This window comes from Anser cygnoides, chromosome 5 (assembly GCF_040182565.1).
Source record: "Anser cygnoides isolate HZ-2024a breed goose chromosome 5, Taihu_goose_T2T_genome, whole genome shotgun sequence".
Taxonomy (NCBI): Eukaryota; Metazoa; Chordata; class Aves; order Anseriformes; family Anatidae; genus Anser; species Anser cygnoides.
The window spans coordinates 2,337,520-2,355,149 of record NC_089877.1 but is presented as its reverse complement, the minus strand read 5'-3'; the positions used below and the strand labels follow the sequence as shown (position 1 = coordinate 2,355,149).

General features: G+C 36.7%; 1 long non-coding RNA gene across 1 annotated transcript in view; it reads left to right on the top strand.

Annotated features, from left to right (window-relative positions):
* Positions 1-10,783: 10,783 nt before the first annotated feature.
* LOC125183493 (uncharacterized) overlaps positions 10,784-17,630 on the top strand; it is a 230,388-nt gene continuing 223,541 nt past the window's right edge. The window contains exons 1-2 of the long non-coding RNA XR_010831871.1: positions 10,784-13,544; positions 13,758-13,876. This is a non-coding gene — a long non-coding RNA (uncharacterized lncRNA). The remainder of the gene's footprint in view (positions 13,545-13,757; positions 13,877-17,630) is intronic.

Sequence of the window (17,630 nt, the reverse complement as noted above, 5' to 3'; positions counted from 1 at the left end):
CTAAATTTTTGAAAGATTACTTGCAAATCTTGCTCTTACTGTGTCCACTAAGAGCTTGCTGACAGTTATGTCACACTGTAGGCTTTTTTTTTTCAATATGAAATTGAAATTTGATCTAAACTTTAATTTGGGATTTTTAAATGAAGCCATTCAACAATTAAAAAAACGAGGAAAATGGTTACATAGAGCATTATTAGGGAAATAAAAAGGAACTGTTGTCTGTAGAATACTCAGTAATTGGTCTATCCCTCTTGCCTAAATACACCCAGTACTATTTAAGGTAATTATGCTAATCATCACAGTATTTAGCCACAAATTAAATTCATGAAGAAAAATGAAAATGCTGTTCTAGCATGCCAGTGAAATCTGTTTTGACAATTTAATTCAGCATTTATTTAATTGAATAATAGCAATAACAAAATAATCGTGCTTTAGGATTTCTACTCCAATCTTCTGACTCGTCAAAAAAAAAATCAAAACTCAAGGTATGTCAGTCAATGAAAATGCCTGAAGCACATCCAATATCACTGTTTTATAGATTAATGAAACAAACTGAGCTGCTATGTGCGCAGGTGTAAATAGTTGATTATTTACCTGCCTTTCTGCCTTTTGAGGCCAAAGCAAAATGTAAATATCACCCTCCTCCCCCCAGACCTGTTTGTTTCTGAGGAATGTTAACCAGCTTCCTAGTGCCAGCAGGCTACAGTCACCAACTACTAATTAGTTTTAGATAGTGATATTGGTAGTCAGCATGTAGTTCCTCAAAGGCAGGATGCTGAGCTTGACTCAGATTTATTCAGTTATTTGTCAAGAATCTTATTGTGACAAGTAATTTGAACAGTTTAAGCATGTTTAATGCCAAATAGTTTCCATTAATTTAATAGTATCAACACACCATTTTTGTACAGATTTTGCTGAAATAACAGCTGGTTTTAAATTAACCTTCCATTAAACAATGACAGTACTTGTCTCCTTAGTAGTTCAGTTGTTTGATTACTCTTTGGGCATCTTTACTACTTCTCAGGTAATCATCTAATTACCTGAGGTGAGAACACTTAATTGGAGAAGATTTTTAAATGAACTTCCTACAGCATCTATGATTTCTTCTTGGAGAGCTCTATACCTAGTTTAATTTTAAAGGCCTTATACTTTCATTTTCATTAGATATTAAGTTTTCTAATTTGCTGGTTGCTGTGTACTTCTTAAGTGAGGTTATAATGTATCAGGGATATCAACTGGAAGGCTGGAGAGAACAGTTCAGTTTCCATTCCATGCAGAACAGTTGCTAAAATAATTGGATCTAGGGTTATTTTGTATGCTCCAAAAAGTTATTTTCTGAACTCATTGCTCATCTTTACAGTGGAGAGAGAATGTTACCTAGCAGATGATAAAATATTTTGGAATTATTTCGTATCTGGAGATGCAGTAGGGCAGCAGAAGTCAGTTGTTTCAGTACTTGAGGTTAGTGAAACGTTCTCAGTTGTGACCAGCTGAGTATTAGGAACTAGTGAAGGTGTTGTTATTTTGTGTAAGTATGTAGCAAGCAGATTTCAAGGCATATGTTATCGTGTTTATTCCGTCAAGGGAATGAGTGGTGTTTTTATATTTCACTTGTTAAAGCATTCTTCTGGAAAGAAGAATGTCTTGTTTTTCTTCTGGCTTCTAGTAAAGTTTCTATGGCTAATAATATGGTTAATAACAAATATACAACAAATAATATGGCTAATAACAAATATAAGATGCATAAATGAGGCACTGAGGTGTACTCTCTCATGTGATCCTTTTGTCTGGCCCAAGAAGTCGTGAATTATTTTCCTTACAATAGTGTGACTTCAGCTGAATAGAGTAGAATAGTTTGCAGCTTGCTGATTAAGTGTTCTGTGGGACAGTAGATCAGGTCTCTCATTCTGAGGAGGGAATCAAACCTGTGCTTTGTATTTCTAAGGCTTCTGCTAGGCTCTTCCATGAGCAATAGAGCAATAGATTTTTTTTTTTTTAAGGTGTGTTCTAAAAGAGTAGAACAGGTACTGCTTAGCTGTTTAAAAAATCCGTGCCTTTCTTAGGAGAAGGATCTAGGATCTAGATCCTAGGATCCTAGGATTAGAGATCTGTGGATCTCTAATAAAGGAAAATGCTTTCCATCAGACCTGGAAAAGATATTTAGAGTTACACTGCTGTCTACAAAACTTCTGTCTAGACTAGCTTTCAACAATTCTACTCTTCTCCTGCTGAATTAAGGTTGTTTGATCCATTCTTGAGCCCTATGTAGGTCATATGGCAACTCTTCTCAAGATCGTGAATTCTGGTTTGAGACCAAGCACCAAAACATACCCGTGTGTCTGTATGTAAGCTCTTTATTGTATTTATAACTTTTTTTTTTTTACACTTTAATTATTCTTAGTGTGGAATCTTCCACAGTTGCTGTTGAATTGCTTTTACCTTTGTGATGTTATGATGTTCTGAGGCCTTTCCTCACAGACAGATCCATTGGAACTGTGAGAAGATAGTAAGAAGATAGCATTGTAAAATTCTAACATACTCATTTGATCTGCATACCAAAGATATTCTTCATTTAATTTGAAGGGAGGGAGAAAAAAAAGCACTATTTATCTTGAATTTCTAACCCACTGACAACAAAGAGATTTACATCAGGATTTCATAAATTAAGCATGAAATTGGAAGTGGTATTAATAGCCCTGTGTTACTATTCATTTTATGGGAATTCTGTGGTTAAGTATAGTAAGTTGCAGTCTTACAGCTTTGCAAATGTTGGTAGAATTTTTTTTTCTACCCACAATTTTTGAGTATATGAAGTACCTAGCTTTTCAATTTTAGGTTAAACAACATCCTTTTGTTGGAAAAACTGCAAATGGAAAAAAGCTTAGATTTTCTGTCACCTTACTGAAAAGGAAAGTGGAAGACCTAGTCATCTATTTGTATTGATATTTGTATCAAAACACATGCTATTAAGTGCTATGACATGATGGCAAATACCTGTTTATCTGATGAACAGCTTTCCTTTAAATTAATCATAATAGTGTTGCAGCCTCATAATCAGCGCTGCTGCAGACTGAGGATATCAGGATATATCAGTTACAATGAAAACACAGGTTCTGTGCAAGTGAGAACCTAGGTTCTCGTAGGTTTTAGTCTAGCTGAGCCCTTTTGTGCTGCTCATCAAAAGTACTCAACATGAAGGCTTGCTTTAAAATATGCTTTCTGCATGTAGGATTGTAGAAAGTAATTTTTTGTTTAATGTAATGGAGAACGCATCTATTCAAATGATTATATTTTATAAAAGAGAAACGTTTACAAGAGATTAAAAAAATGCAATACTTGAGGATAACAGTATTAGAGTATGGTAATTTCCAAGTAACTGTTGCAGAAATGTAAGCTTTGTGAATTAGGAGGAAGTCTTGAAATAGGAGCAGATTGTTTCATATTTTTTTATTTTGCATGTTCACAAAGCTTGTTTTTAAATGTGATATATTCCAACTGTGAGATGACAGAATGTGACTAGTGGGTCTTTTCATATTCTAATCCAAGTTCAGGTGTGCTGCTTTTAAAAAATGGACATTGGGAAAGTCAAAGAATTTGGGAGGGAAAGAAACACAGAACACTGAGAAGTCAAAGCACAGAACAATGAGAAAACAAAAGGAAAGAAATGAGGGTGAAATAAAGCAGTTTGGTTCCCCTCCCAAAGATTAGTTAACTTTCCTTTTTTGGCTTGCAAAAACATGGATATTTTTTCCATTTCTGCCACACTTGTTTTCTGCTTTCTTTCATCATAGGAATATGAAGTGACTGCAGCTTACGAAGGTGACAATAAGAGTATACTCGTTCAGTGAAGAGCTGCTGATTTATCGTTTAGGCATGCCATGTTGATGTGTATTACACATATCAATCACGGGAGGGTTATGATGTGCCTAAATGACAAATGCATTGATCTTCGCAGAACTTCTTATGACTTGAATTTCTGTATTTATTTGGCAAAACCCCTTAATGGTCATGATCATTATCTTGAGTTTTCTGTCAGGTTTCTGCAGCCTGGCTGCTGCATGGGAAATGTAGATCACAAACTTGTCAGTCAGGCAGAAGCAAGAATGTTTTACAGCCTTTTAATTATTCGAACAAATAGTTAGGATAAATAAGGAAAAAACAAAACACCCTACCCTTCTGTACGCATTTGTCCACTGAAGTTCTTGGAGTTCAAAGATAGCTTTATCCTCAAATGTCTGACAGAGCAATGCAGTAGCAAGTACTACGTTGATTAATTCTGCCAACATTTACTATAAAGAACCTGTTTAGGTTGACTCTTAGACTTGCTTTGTATTTCTGTTATCCACCTAAAGGTATGAGAAGTTTTTTTTTTAATTTTCAAATAAAAACAACTCTGCTGCATAGAACTCGATGAACCAGTTTTACAAAACTTGCAAAAATTTGCCTTGTTTTTCCTGTTATTTCAGTCAATGAATGAGTGTTAATAGAACAACTTAAGCCAGAGTTCTACTTGTGACATTTAAATATGTTAGAGTGGGAAATTAAAAACAATGTAGACAAGTGCATATTTTATAAATGTGAAAAGACAAAGGGACAAATACATTGCTAACCACATTGACAAACCGTTCATCTTTGTATCTTAAAAAACATTGTGGAATATACAGAAAGTTTTCCATCATAAGATTTTTCTAATGATACAAGGTGAAATTATTGGTGGGAAACTTCAGATTTTTCATTATGAATGTTTTAAGAATTTTTTTTTTTGCAATCAAGACCTGAGGAAAGAAATTGAATTAATTTAACCAAAAACTAAACTTCCTTTCTTTATAAAAGAATTACCTTAGGCATGCTTTTTCCCCTTTATCCTCTATTATCTTACGGTTGGAGAGGAACTTTGGAAGGCTGTATACCATAGAAAATAACAGATTTTTCTTTTCTGACCTGACTTGTCTGCCATAGTGTTAGTGAATATAAAAATGATAGTGCAGTAGTGAGGTTAAGCTTGCACTAACATTGAAATTACTGAAATGTCTTTAGTTATTTTAGCAAGCCAAAATGGAAAGCGTCAGTTTCTGAAATCAGAACATTTCTAATATTTTAGTTCGAAGATTTTAATACTTTTTCTCTAAAGATTTCGTATTAACTATCCTAACTAACTATATGTACTATATTAGTTCATATTAACTATTGTTGGGAAGAACAAGTCTTTAATTTCCACGGAATTGTACTTTGAATTCTGTTCGAAAAATTTCCCTGCAGAACTAAGCTTTGATACTTTGACCAAGGGGAAAAAAAAATGTGAGAGAGTATCTACAGGGTGTTATCTTATTTTTATCAGAACTTAAGACATTTGAATTCTGCAGTTCCAGTGTATTAACTCATGAAAACTGTGTCATTCGGTGTCATCATTGTTCCCCTTTATCTTGAGGGCATGATTATATATATATTTCTTATGATATTCTTCTGTTGTGGCAATAGGTTTTACAATGGAGAACAGAATATAGCTCATAAAAGCTATAACCTGATTGATTAGGGAACTTGGCCTGTGGCTTTTGCAGTGTGTGACATACCTCTTAATCATCATGGTAATATATCTGGCTCAAGATATTTTGCTTTTAATCCAAAACACATAAAATTCTCCTGCCTGCCCTGAAATATTGTTGTAAATAATTTCAACAAAGAGCTTTGAAGAGGTAAGGGTATGAAAGACCATGGCTGATTGCCATTTCTGGTTTCTTTCTTATTAGAAAATACAAGGAAGGTAATGCCTACCTAAAGGGCAATGAAGAATGCTCTTTTTTATTAAAGCAACTTTCTGTTCTGCCAGAAAATATGATGTTTAGCCATAGATCCCCAACTTTGATTATATGACATGGAATATACCTATATTCTGAAACCCTGTAAGATAAGCACGTCTCTTTGTAGAGAGTATCTTCCTGAGAGAGAAGTAAGACAGCCATTCACTCATGCTACTAAATATGGCTTAAAAACTTTTTTTAGTTTATTTTTGTGTGTAAGAACCTTTATTATATCATGCAGGAAACAAATGGGAAAAAGTACCTTACTCATAAATAGTCTTAGTAAATTTCAGATTTTTTGTTATTTGTATGTAATCACCTCACATGGCAGATGTCATGCAAAATGACATCTTTTTAATGAGAGGCACAATAGAAAATGTGTGAATTAAATTAAGACCACAAGAGTAGACCTTAATGCTGCTTTTTATTGTTATTATTATTTCCTGGACTTCTGTGATTGTTAGGTGACATGCTTCTCATTTCAAGGCAGGTTCATACAACCTCATTTGAATTGCTTTGAAATGTAGTTTTAGAGGAGCTGAAATAGAAGTAGATAAGGCTCATTTGAGTTTTTTCTGGAAGACATAAATGTTAAAGTTCAAATTCAAGTGTATTTTACTCCTGTCCAAGTTTATGCTATGATGCCATAAGGTGTTTTTAGTTGTTTTAAAGAATAATCTGCTAAAATAAAGTATGCTCTGATTAGTGAGAAAAACATGCTAAGACAATGCAGAAATTGTTCTTGCAGATATAAGCAACTGCAGTAGTCTGCTCTGTTCTTGAAGTAGAAAAAGGCTTCTATTTTACTTCATGTTTCAAAGGGAGCCACAATGGAAAAGCTTACTTTCCAGAATCATGTACCCAGCTGAGATGTATGAGTGTATGGATTTTCTTTGATGCACAAAAATCAGTGCATAAATTCTATACATCATTCACTCCTTGCAATTTTAGATAAAGTACTTTGTTTTTAGTTTTCTTGTTCAGGTTGGAGCTGTAATAGGCTTACAACTTCCATTATGGCAATGATACATGATGAGAAGTGCAGAAAAGGATATATAGGCTCTTCAAGAAGCTCAGGATAAAGGAAGAATCAGAATTAAGAGAAAACAAAGCAACAATTGCTATGAAGAAGCAAAAAAGCCCGGATTTAAATTCTTGTTTTAGGTTTACTTGAAAATATGTATTTTTTTAGTTTTTTTATTTTTTTAGAAAGTAGCCACTGTTGCTACAGTAGCAGTTCAGTCACAAAACCAGATTCCAGTCAGCAGGAAGTGGCTTTAAAAGTTCTGACCAACTGTGTTGACTTGTTTTTATGGACCTGTTATGGAAGTGAGTTTTCAAAATATACACTGCTCTTCAGCTCCTTCCCGGATTCATAAGACAGCTTTTAATGTTCTCTTTGCCCTTTCTAATTTTTATTAGTAACATTCTCTTGCCTCAGTCTTTATACCCAAGGATTTTCACGTATTGGATTAAGTTGTGAAAGAAGCATTGCTTATCTAGCCTTTTTAAAAACAAAACAAACAGACAAACAAAAACAGACACCAAAAGCAAAGCAAAAACAAAACAAAAAATATGATGTATACAACTTATCAATTCAATGAGAGGCTAAATAATAATAGAAAATAAAAAGGAGCTTGGCAAGTGTAGCTTGCTTATCTCCTTGCTCATTAAGATGTTTTATCCGTAGTAAGGTACTTGTGCAAATCGACATTTCATATGAATATTTTTCTATTCCTCAGAATTTCCTAAGGTTTAAAGTTTTTTTTCCTGCTTTCACACCAGAACAGTATGATGTTTTGACTATTTCCCCCAAGTTGGGTTGTCAATATACTCATTCAGGATAAAATTTGAACATTTTGATGTTTTGATCTTTGGGAAATATGCATATGTATATCAACATGTGCACAGAGCACTAGCATAAAATATGGGAGATCTAGATATCAATCTCTGTTCTGCTAGGTTTATCTTGTGTTACTGAGGCAGAGTATGAACTTCAGTGTGGGTCCCCGTGTTTCAAGCCATTGCCATTTCACCAGGTCTATTAAGTGAGAACACAAGCATGTGTGAACTTGTTTATGTATGCCTCTCTTACGGTATATCACTGTGCAAAAAGTTCAGCTTGAAATGTCTTAAACAAAAATTTCATTTAATCAAAAATGCTCTATGTATACGCATATAAATAGGAAACAGTTATACTCAGAATAACTCATTAAAACTCCATTTAAAGTCATTAAGGTTAGTCTGGGCATTAAAAAGGTCATTATCAAGCAATTAGTTTGCTTTCTGTTGAATATTGGATATTTTAAAATGCATCTGAAAGGGGGACACTGGAAGAAACATTCAGACCAAGCAACAAGAATAAATTGCCTTGATGTTTGGTGAAAGAACCATTCAGAAAAATATACATAAAAATTTCAAAAAATGGTCTTTGCTCATCTGTTCTTTCTCTTCAATTAGTTCTGTAAAGAAAGTATATTGCTGTCATTTTAACATTTCTGTTGGTTACATCACAGAAAACTAAATTATTTCCTGAGTCATCAAACGGGAAAAAGAAGATTAATTGAAAGATTAAGTCCTTACTCAAACACTGATTACTGAATTCTAGCATTCTGTGCTGGAGAGAAGGGTCATGTCTGAAAGTCCCTGTGTCTCACCATCACAGTCCTGCAGAATACTGTGTGTTCTGCAGCATGTTCACAGTGTGGACATGCTTGGGAGTATTGAAAAATAAATTACAATATGTAGAAAGAGAAGTCAAGTGTATAAAGCATCTAATGTCTGAGGGAAAACAAAGAATAAATCCAGAGAGGATTCAGGGAATTATTGAAAACTAAGAAAGAACTAAAAAGTTTTCGAGAGATTTTTTTTAAAGAATCGGAAGCCATGAAGTCTGAAGGAAAATGGATACTCCCTGATGGGAGAGAAATGCTGAATAAAGCACCGATGAGGCAAATATTAACTATTTTACATCGAGAGAGTCGTTGGGAGGTGCAAGCAATGTGTGATGTTGTGCTAAGAGAGTAAGTCTGTGTAGAAATATACACTTTATTGAAGCAAATATGCAGAGGATGTACCATATGTCGAAAGGTAAATAAAAAGGTCATCCGTAACCCACCTAGAGGGGGATGGGAGCCAGGGATTTGACCTTTTCAAAGTATACAGGTAGATTTTACCGAGTTACCTAAAGTAGGGAGACTTAAGTACTTGTTTGTCCTAATTGACCACATGACTGGATGGGTGTAAGCTTTCCCCTCTGTATCTGACACTGCGAACACGGTGGCTAAGGTATCACTGGAGCAAATAGTTCCTAGATATTGGATAGTTGAAAACATTGATTCAGATCAAGGAAGGCATTTCAATTCACAAGTACTGCAAGGGTTAATGCAGGCCTTAGAGATTGAGTGGGATTTTCACACCCCCTGGCACCCCTCCTCTTCTGGGAAGGTAGAGCGAATGAACCAGACATTAAAGAAGCAATTAACTAAATTACTGTTAGAAACACAACTTCCTTGGGTAAAATGATTACCTTTAGCACTTCTCCAGGTTCAAACAGCACCAAGAAAGGATATAGGGATTTCACCATATGAGATGCTGTTCGGATTGCCCTATCTGGGCAGAAGGGATGAGATACCACCATTTGAAACAAGAGAGTTTTCTTAAGAACTGTATTCTGGGGTTGTCTTCTTCTTCGTCATCTCTCAGGACCCGAGGGCTGTTGGCTCAAACCCCACCTTTGGAATTCCCCATTCACCGCCATCAACCAGGAAATTAGGTCCTGATTCGGACCTGGAAAGAATCAACTCCAGCCTGAATGGGAAGGACCATTCCAAATACTACTAACCACTGAAACAGCCATAAAAACTGCAGAAAATGTTTGGACTCACTATACTCAAGTGAAAGCATCCATCGACCCTAGTACCTGGGAAGTTGATCCTACAGAAGACTTGTTGAAAGTTAAAATCAAAAAGAAAAATCTCATAATGGACTCTGAGCAGGATAAAAGCTTACAATTGTAAACTAACCTTTTATTTTCACAGGTAACTAATGAGTGTGACTTGTGATTGAGAGAAAGGACTGGCCTATAGCGAATCAAAGTGCTCCCAAGGGGTTTTTGTTCTAGTAGTAGTGTACATATATCTAATTCTTTGTATTGATAATTATTTGGAAATGTAAGGGTTAAAAATAATGACGGAAAAATCAACTATTAATTTTGTTTCTAGTGATTGTAGGCCTCAGAGAAGGCCTTGGTCAATTGACAAATTGGAAAAGACATGACCAGATAATAGCAAAGACAGGATACCCTGTCAAAATATGGGTGACTGTGACAGAGGGTTATGTACCACAATCCGTCACGTTTGACACTTGTTAGGTGTTAGCTTGTGGAGGTTTAAATGCCCAACGACAATCCAGCAGAAAGAACAAATAACTGGGCGAGATCCAACAGCCAGGTGGAGAATAGCTAAATGGAAACGATCCTCTACTGCCACCAAAGATAGGGAGAAACTCAAGGAGAAAACAGGAGGCCCTCTTTGAAATGCAGCAGTTCAAACATTTGAGATTGAAACAGGGTATGGAGATGTGAATGCATGGATAGAATGGGTCAAATGTACTGTTCAGAGTCTCAACCATAGCAATTGCTATGCTTGTGCCTCGGGACGACCGATTGCCCAGATAGTGCCCTTCCCATGGAGGTGGACCAAGCATTCGCAGGGGATGCAATGTATGATTGCATTGTACCTAGAAAAGACTGCCTGAGGAACTGACCTGTAAGTCTCTCTCTTTGCTGTTCCCTTCCTTACATGATAGCAATATCAGGGTTCCCCCTGCATTCTCTACAGCTACAGGTAACCATATAGCTTGCCTCTCACGGCAGGGTGTGAGTGCTACCCGGCATCTGGAAGAATTTGCCTTGTGCACGAGGACCTTGAATGCTACCAAGGACTTGATGGGAAACTACTCAAGAGTTGAGATCCCCAGGGCAGATCTCTGGTAGTACTGTGGAGAAAAGATCTTATGGTCCACCCTACCATCTAGTTGGGGAGGCACTTGTGCACTTGTTCAATTAGCTATACCCTTCACCCTGGCATTTGAAAGAGAAACATCACAAATACCCAGAAGAAGTAAAAGAAGCTTAGGAGTATCATTCGATGATCGAGTGTACATAGATTCTATTGGGGTGCCTAGAGGAGTTCCTGATTAACACAAAGCAGGAATCAAATTGCTGCAGAGTTTGAGTCACTGTTCTGGTGGGTAGCAATCAATAATAATGTGCATTGGATTAATTATATTTATTATAATCAGCAGAGATTCATAAATTATACAAGGGATGCAATAAGAGGAATCGCTGAACAACTAGATGCCACCAGCAAAATGACTTGGGAAAACGGAATAGCATTAGATATGATTCTTGCAGAGAAAGGAGGTGTGTGTGTGATACTGAGCAACCATTGTTGCACTTTTATACCCAACAATACTGCCCTGGATGGCACAGTAACTAGAGCATTGCAAGGGCTTACCACCCTTGCCAGTGAATTGGCAGAAAACTTAGGAACAGACACTTCCATCACTGGACGGTTGGAATCTTGGTTTGGTAAATGGAAATGGATGGTAGTGTCCATATTCACATCCTTGATCGTAGTAGTAGGAGTTTTGACAGCCATTGGTTGTTGCACTATCCCCTGTGTTAAAGGACTAGTACAGTGGTTCATTGAAACTGCACTGTTGAAACAAATGACCGTGGAGCCACCACCTTACTCAGATAAGATGGTGATATTAGAGGAGATGGAAAGCAAAGAAAGTGAAGAAGAGGAAGATATCTACCAAATTACACCTTAGAGAAAAGTTTTGCAAAAATCAACAATTTATAAAGAAGAAAAGGGGGGAATTGTGGGAATAAAAATGTTGTTTTTGCACAGAGTTACATTGTGTAGAGGGAAGGATTGAGATATGCTTGCAGTGATAAGAAAGCTTAACAGACAACCTTGTAAAATGCAGAAAACCAGACTACTTAGAGCAGTTAGGTGAAAATCACGGTGTCAAGTCGGATAAGTGAAGAAACATTACCACTTCAAACAGTAAAAAAGGCAAAAGAAATTTGAAATTTAACAAGCCAGCAACTGAAGGCCATGTATTGTCTGTGAAGCATCGGATAGGTTGTGAACCTGGACTACCCGGCCAATGGGGAAACAAGGGAGGGTCCCAGTCGTCAAGAAAAGAAAGTAGATAAAGTGTACTATGTGACTAGTAGATGCGCTTCTGCTTGTGGGACACCTGCCATTGCAATCGCAAATAAAATTGTTACTTCATTGAGATCCTCACCTGAGCCTATGTTATTGGCTACAGAGTGTTTCTCACAACAGTAAAAGCATCCCAAACGGTGGATGATCTCCTCAACTTGCTATTTTTAGGAAAAATAATCAGCAGGAAAACAATGATATTAATATTTTAATTGTATAAACCTTCAGGATGATCATGGCAGTCAAATGACTGGGAAAGTATGGTCTCAGAGGGGCAATCACTTCTGCTTCTCTTCAGACTTAGTCCAAGTTCTCTGTGCTTCACATTTCAGAAGGCTTTTGCAGGCTTAGGAACAGTTAAAAAATAAATCAATGTTTTTATTCAGGAATACAATTTGATGTTGCTTTGCTTAGTGACGTGTTAATGTTACTCAAACATTTTATAAAGTGGTTTAGTTACTGAATGTGATTAAGATTGAAAATAAATAGCTATAATTTGATCACATTTTCATCTCAACTTCCCTTTTTAAAGCTGAATAGAATCCTGTGCTGAGATCTTTTTCTCATTCTTCTTCAAATTTTGCATGCTAAAACACTTAAGCCCTCTAAATGCTGTTGCTTTGTACTCTAGAGTGGTGTGTATGTGTTTGTAAAATAAAATATTTTCACTGTTGTGTTCATAGAATGGCATAGCAACATACTCCATTAGTATTTCCAAGAGCTTCAGTCTGAAGAAAATGCTGGAAATCCATGTTGTAAGATTAAGAGCACTCTGCCTGACACTTGGACCAAATTCAGCCAGAAATTTGGTTTTCCAGACTTACTGCTTGTCATGAAACCACTGAAGCATCAACTCCTTCCCCAGATATTCTACTCTTTTGTTAGTTTTGTTGTGCTGCCACAACAGGTGTGAGTGGAAGCTGGTGCTCGCTCTCTGTAATTGCCATCAGCAGCTGTGATGTGATCTTTGATCACGCGTTGTGATCTTTGAGAAGTGGGCTATCTGCCTTGGTGTTGTCTCTGGCAGGCCTTGATCACTGACCTTCTTCTATGCTTTTATTCCAAATAGCTCCAGTTTGTTGTCTTTAATGTTTTTAAGTGGAGGATGAGATGAGGAATTGGCAAGTTAATTGGAAGAGGAGGACAAACCTAAAATTTTCAATTCTAGGGAAAGGAAATTGCTGTAGCTGTGAGAAAGGGAACCCTCTAGAAGCTTTTAATTGACATCTTGGTCACTGAAATCAAATGGATGGACACTACTTCTCCCGGTCACCATTCCGAAGGAGGGAAGTTGCACTTTGGAGAACTTGTGTGAGGGAGCAGCAAGTGCGGGCTGCCCCATGAGGCAGGCTGAGCCAGGAGCCGATGGTGACTGAACACAGGCAGGGCACTGCCCTCACCGACCAGTCCCTCAGCACCTGAGCAGGGCCTGGCTCGTAATAGCGACAGTTTTCACTGTCAGCCCAGTGGTGGCTGGGCAGCTGCAAAGGGACAAGTAAGGTCCGAGGTCAGTCCAGGCAGCAAGTTGGGCTCACCTCAGTCTGAGGTGCAGACGGGACTGTGGGTGCAGGCCCCAGGTAATGCCTGTCAGGGCGGCTGAGGCCTGTTGGAGGCCTGTTGGTGCGCCTCGCTCCCTGGCAGAAGGTTTGTAGAGAATAGAGGTCACTTGTGAGTTAGCGATCTTATGTGTGTGGTTTTTTATTTTTATTTTTTTTTGCAGCTGGCCTCCAGGACAATTAGAAATGAATAAAGATGGTTTAAGTTCTCTTTAAGATAAGAAAACTGTTCCCACATATGTACAGATTAATGGAATACTCCCTTGCTGTTTTCTCACACAAGGTAATGTATATTCCTTCTGGTGGCCAATGGCAGAGTTAATAGACTGAATATAAATAATTTAACTATTCTTTATCAGTATTCATCAGTATTATGTGTTTTTGTTCTATTATGCAATGTTAATACAGTCAGAGGATAAAATTAGGCATGCTGTTTAGTCTTTGCTAAAGTTTTAAGCTTCAGATCACAAAAATTTTCAGCACTCACTTTCTTTAAAAAAAAACAACTTAAAGCATTTTATATGCTTTTTATTTTAATGTTGAATATAACATGGTATTTCAATTGCTTACCATGTGGATTTCTCAAAAGCTTGTAAGAAAAGAATAACTAAAATTTAGCCTTTTGTTGCTTGTCCAAATGAATTTTTGGATCTAGATCTGATGTTCAGCTTCTTTTGCTTATGTGATTTAATCCTGTCATACAAATCTACAGTTATTAGTCTATGTGAGCTGTTAGTTTATGTAAAAGATCTAGGCATTCAGTTTCAGGTGAGAAATAATCTGTCCTTGAGAGCCTGTAAACTGGCAGGTTAAGTGAGGTCTAAGCTGCAACAAAGCGAATACTAATATATAGATGTCTCAAAAGATTATAAAGCTCCAAATTAATTGGTACATTGAATTGTTATGCTGTCAATTTCTGTGTTCTCCCCTTAGTGTTTGTTCTATTCTCTGATTATATCTAGTGTTGAATGTTTTTTTGAGTAGCATTTAAACATAGAACTTGGGGATGGGGGGGGGAAAGTATTTTTAGCTGAATTAAAGTGTTGCAGAGAAAAAGGTTTTTTGTTTTTTTTTTTTTTTCTAAAAATGAAACCTGTAGTTTTTAGATGAGGATTTGAAATCTTTTGGAGACAAATTGTGAGTATTTTGGAACGCTTTTATGACATTTTTCACAGGAATTACCTTCCCCACCCCCACTTAAAACAGTTCTGCACAGGGCCCTTTCTCTTTTTTTTTATTTTTCCTTTTTTTTTCTCTGCTAGTCTAATGGAGCTGTAAGCTCTAATGATGCTTCTAGATACTGCTGCAATACATCTAATATAAAAATCACTGCCAAAACTTCTTGATCCACTTATGATCCTCACAGAATACATTAAGCTGGTCTCTTAATTGCAAGACAAACACTGTGAATCAAGGTTGTTATTGCTATTTGAATTCCTTTGGTTTCACTCCAGTAAAAGCCATCTGCAATGACTACTCCTGTGATGGTGTTTTCCAGAGTGCCTCAGAGACGATCACTTTGATTGGCAGCGCTGGGTGCTTCTGGAGAATTTATGCCAGTTAGAGCAGCTACTCAGTGTTTTTTACTTAATGCGTGCTATTCTGTCAGGCCTATAATTTACAGCAAATTGAACATATTTCACACTCCATTTAAAAGAGTGTTCCATTGTTAAAAGGCTTGTGTCTTCTCTTACTTTTTGTTGTTCGTTATGATGTTTTTTGAGCTTTTCTTGGTACCAGAGGTGGTGGATTTACCTTGCTTCTTCTGTATTATAGTTCCAGTAGAATTCTTGTTATAAAAGAGTAAGTCTGATTTGCATTCCCTCTGAAGCTGTTTTGACAAGTAAAACACAATGGTTTTCTATGTGGTGCTATTCACAGTGCTTCAGGCTACATTCTTGACACACAGGGAAAATAACTGAAAGAGGGTATATACTTTGAGCTCTTCTTCCTCCTGTTTTCGTGGTATTTATAGGGTCCCTGTTCAGATCTGTATAAGGCTGCATGAGATAATGCAAAAATCCAGAGCTCTCAACTTAGACTGCCTGTCCCTCAAAGCTTCCGAAGGTTACGTTTGAGTAAGGATCCACAGAAAAAAATATGAGTCATATTTACTTAGAATTTGTCTCAACAATAATGTAAACCTGCCTTAAGTTGCATCACATTTGATCTGTTTTTCTGTGTGGGCAATGAATCTTTGTACCCATTTTTCCTTCTAATACTGTCAGTGTGAGCTGGTAACTTCAAGGAATTGCCTTCAGTGAGCTTCATTTGTTCTTTTTACCAACTTTGCAGTACAGTTTTCTTGTTTAATATATAGTCCCGTCTTTGAATTTCTGTCTGGTGTTGTACTTAGTACTATGTAACCTAATCCCCTTTATCTTTTAGTATCAAATTCTTTAAATCTAATTATGTAACTTTCTTTAGTTTTAAATCTTGCCTTCTGTCCCACGTAGGCCTCCCTCCCTCCCTTCCTCCCTAGTTTGGTGCAGAAATGCGTCCTCTCCCCCTTTGCTCACTGCAGAACTTGGACCAGATGGAATCTTGTTCTGTTATTAGAGAGATGGATCCAGAAAGGTTGTCTTCTACCCCTTAGCCTTTCTGATCTCTTCTTGTTCTGCTTAGCTACAAGACTCTACTCCCTTGTGCTGTGCTGCCTATACAAGTCATTCCTAATTGCACTGTTTCTGTTTCTTTAATAACCTTGACGTAGGAATGACTGCTGATTCAGTGGCCTGGGTTCAAGAACCGGTTATCACTGTTTGTGGCTTGAGGTCTGTTTAATCTGATGTGACTCTTCAGGCTACTCAGGTGGCATCACTCTCTCTGTTTATGTAATTTTCCCTAGTATGGTAAAGTAACACATGAAAACAGCTTTTTTGTAATCAACTGTCTTTCTATTTAAATATGTCACATTCTCATTTCAACTGATGCAGCATTCACACCCTTATTATTTCAAAGGAATCATGTTGCTTTAAAGCAATGGCAGAACTATACTTTGTTTTTAATATGCTTTTGTGATTGTTAAACTGTAATTGTTATGGTGTGGCAACTTAAGTAGCCACGCAAAATTGACCTGGGCTGTTTGTAACATCTGCAGGTTAGTGTTTGATCTGTGTTTTCAGTACTTGGTTCGTAATCTCTTTTTACTTTTCTGTAACGGCAGGACTATTTTTTTCCACTTTTCAGGCTACTTTTAATTACAATGAGACAGCAGTAGGCTTTTGACAAATTCTATCTAAAAAGCAGACTTATACTTCTATTCTTAGATTATTTCTTGAGCTGCTTCTTAAATGTGTTAGGTACTGAGATTGATGTATTTTCTGCTGCAAAGAAGTCTCTCCCTAAAATAAAAGCGTAGTACAGAAAGAATAGCTGCTTTTTCATGCAGCTCTAGCTGCCAAGACTGAGGTATAAAGAGTTAAAAAAAAAAAAAGAAAGAAAAGGCAGCTGCAACTGGCTTTCAAAGGATTTGGTAATCAAGAATTGCTTTTCCTCCCCACTGCTGAGGAAAATTCTGCTTGTAATTATAGCACACCCAGTACATCAAGAATGCCTTTTTGTTTTTATCTAAGTTGTCTTCCAGGTTTCCCTTCCAAAATGTACTCATAAAACTTATAATTATCTTCAGTTAATATAGCTGCTATTTCTGTCTCAGAAGGAAAGATCTTTCTGATATTTCACATCTGAAGTCGTGTTCATGGCTTAACTAGCTCCATCTTCTCCAATGCAGTAATTAGAAGAACTGTGTGCTTTTTTTTTTTTGTAACAAGGGGATATTTCAGTATTCTGTTTGATTTCTCCTGTGTGTTTTAAATATACTCTATTATTTGATATTGCTCAACAAATACGGTGTCAGGACTACTCATTTTAAGCCTTGCTTATCACAAAAATGAGCTCTGAGGTAATTTTCCATTTAAAACAACCAGTTACTCTGCTGCCTGCTTTAGGGAAATGCACCCTTCTTCTTACTGTAGATTGTTAGGATTATACATAAATTCTCAAAGCTGGCCATTAGTACTTGGCTTTTGCTCTTT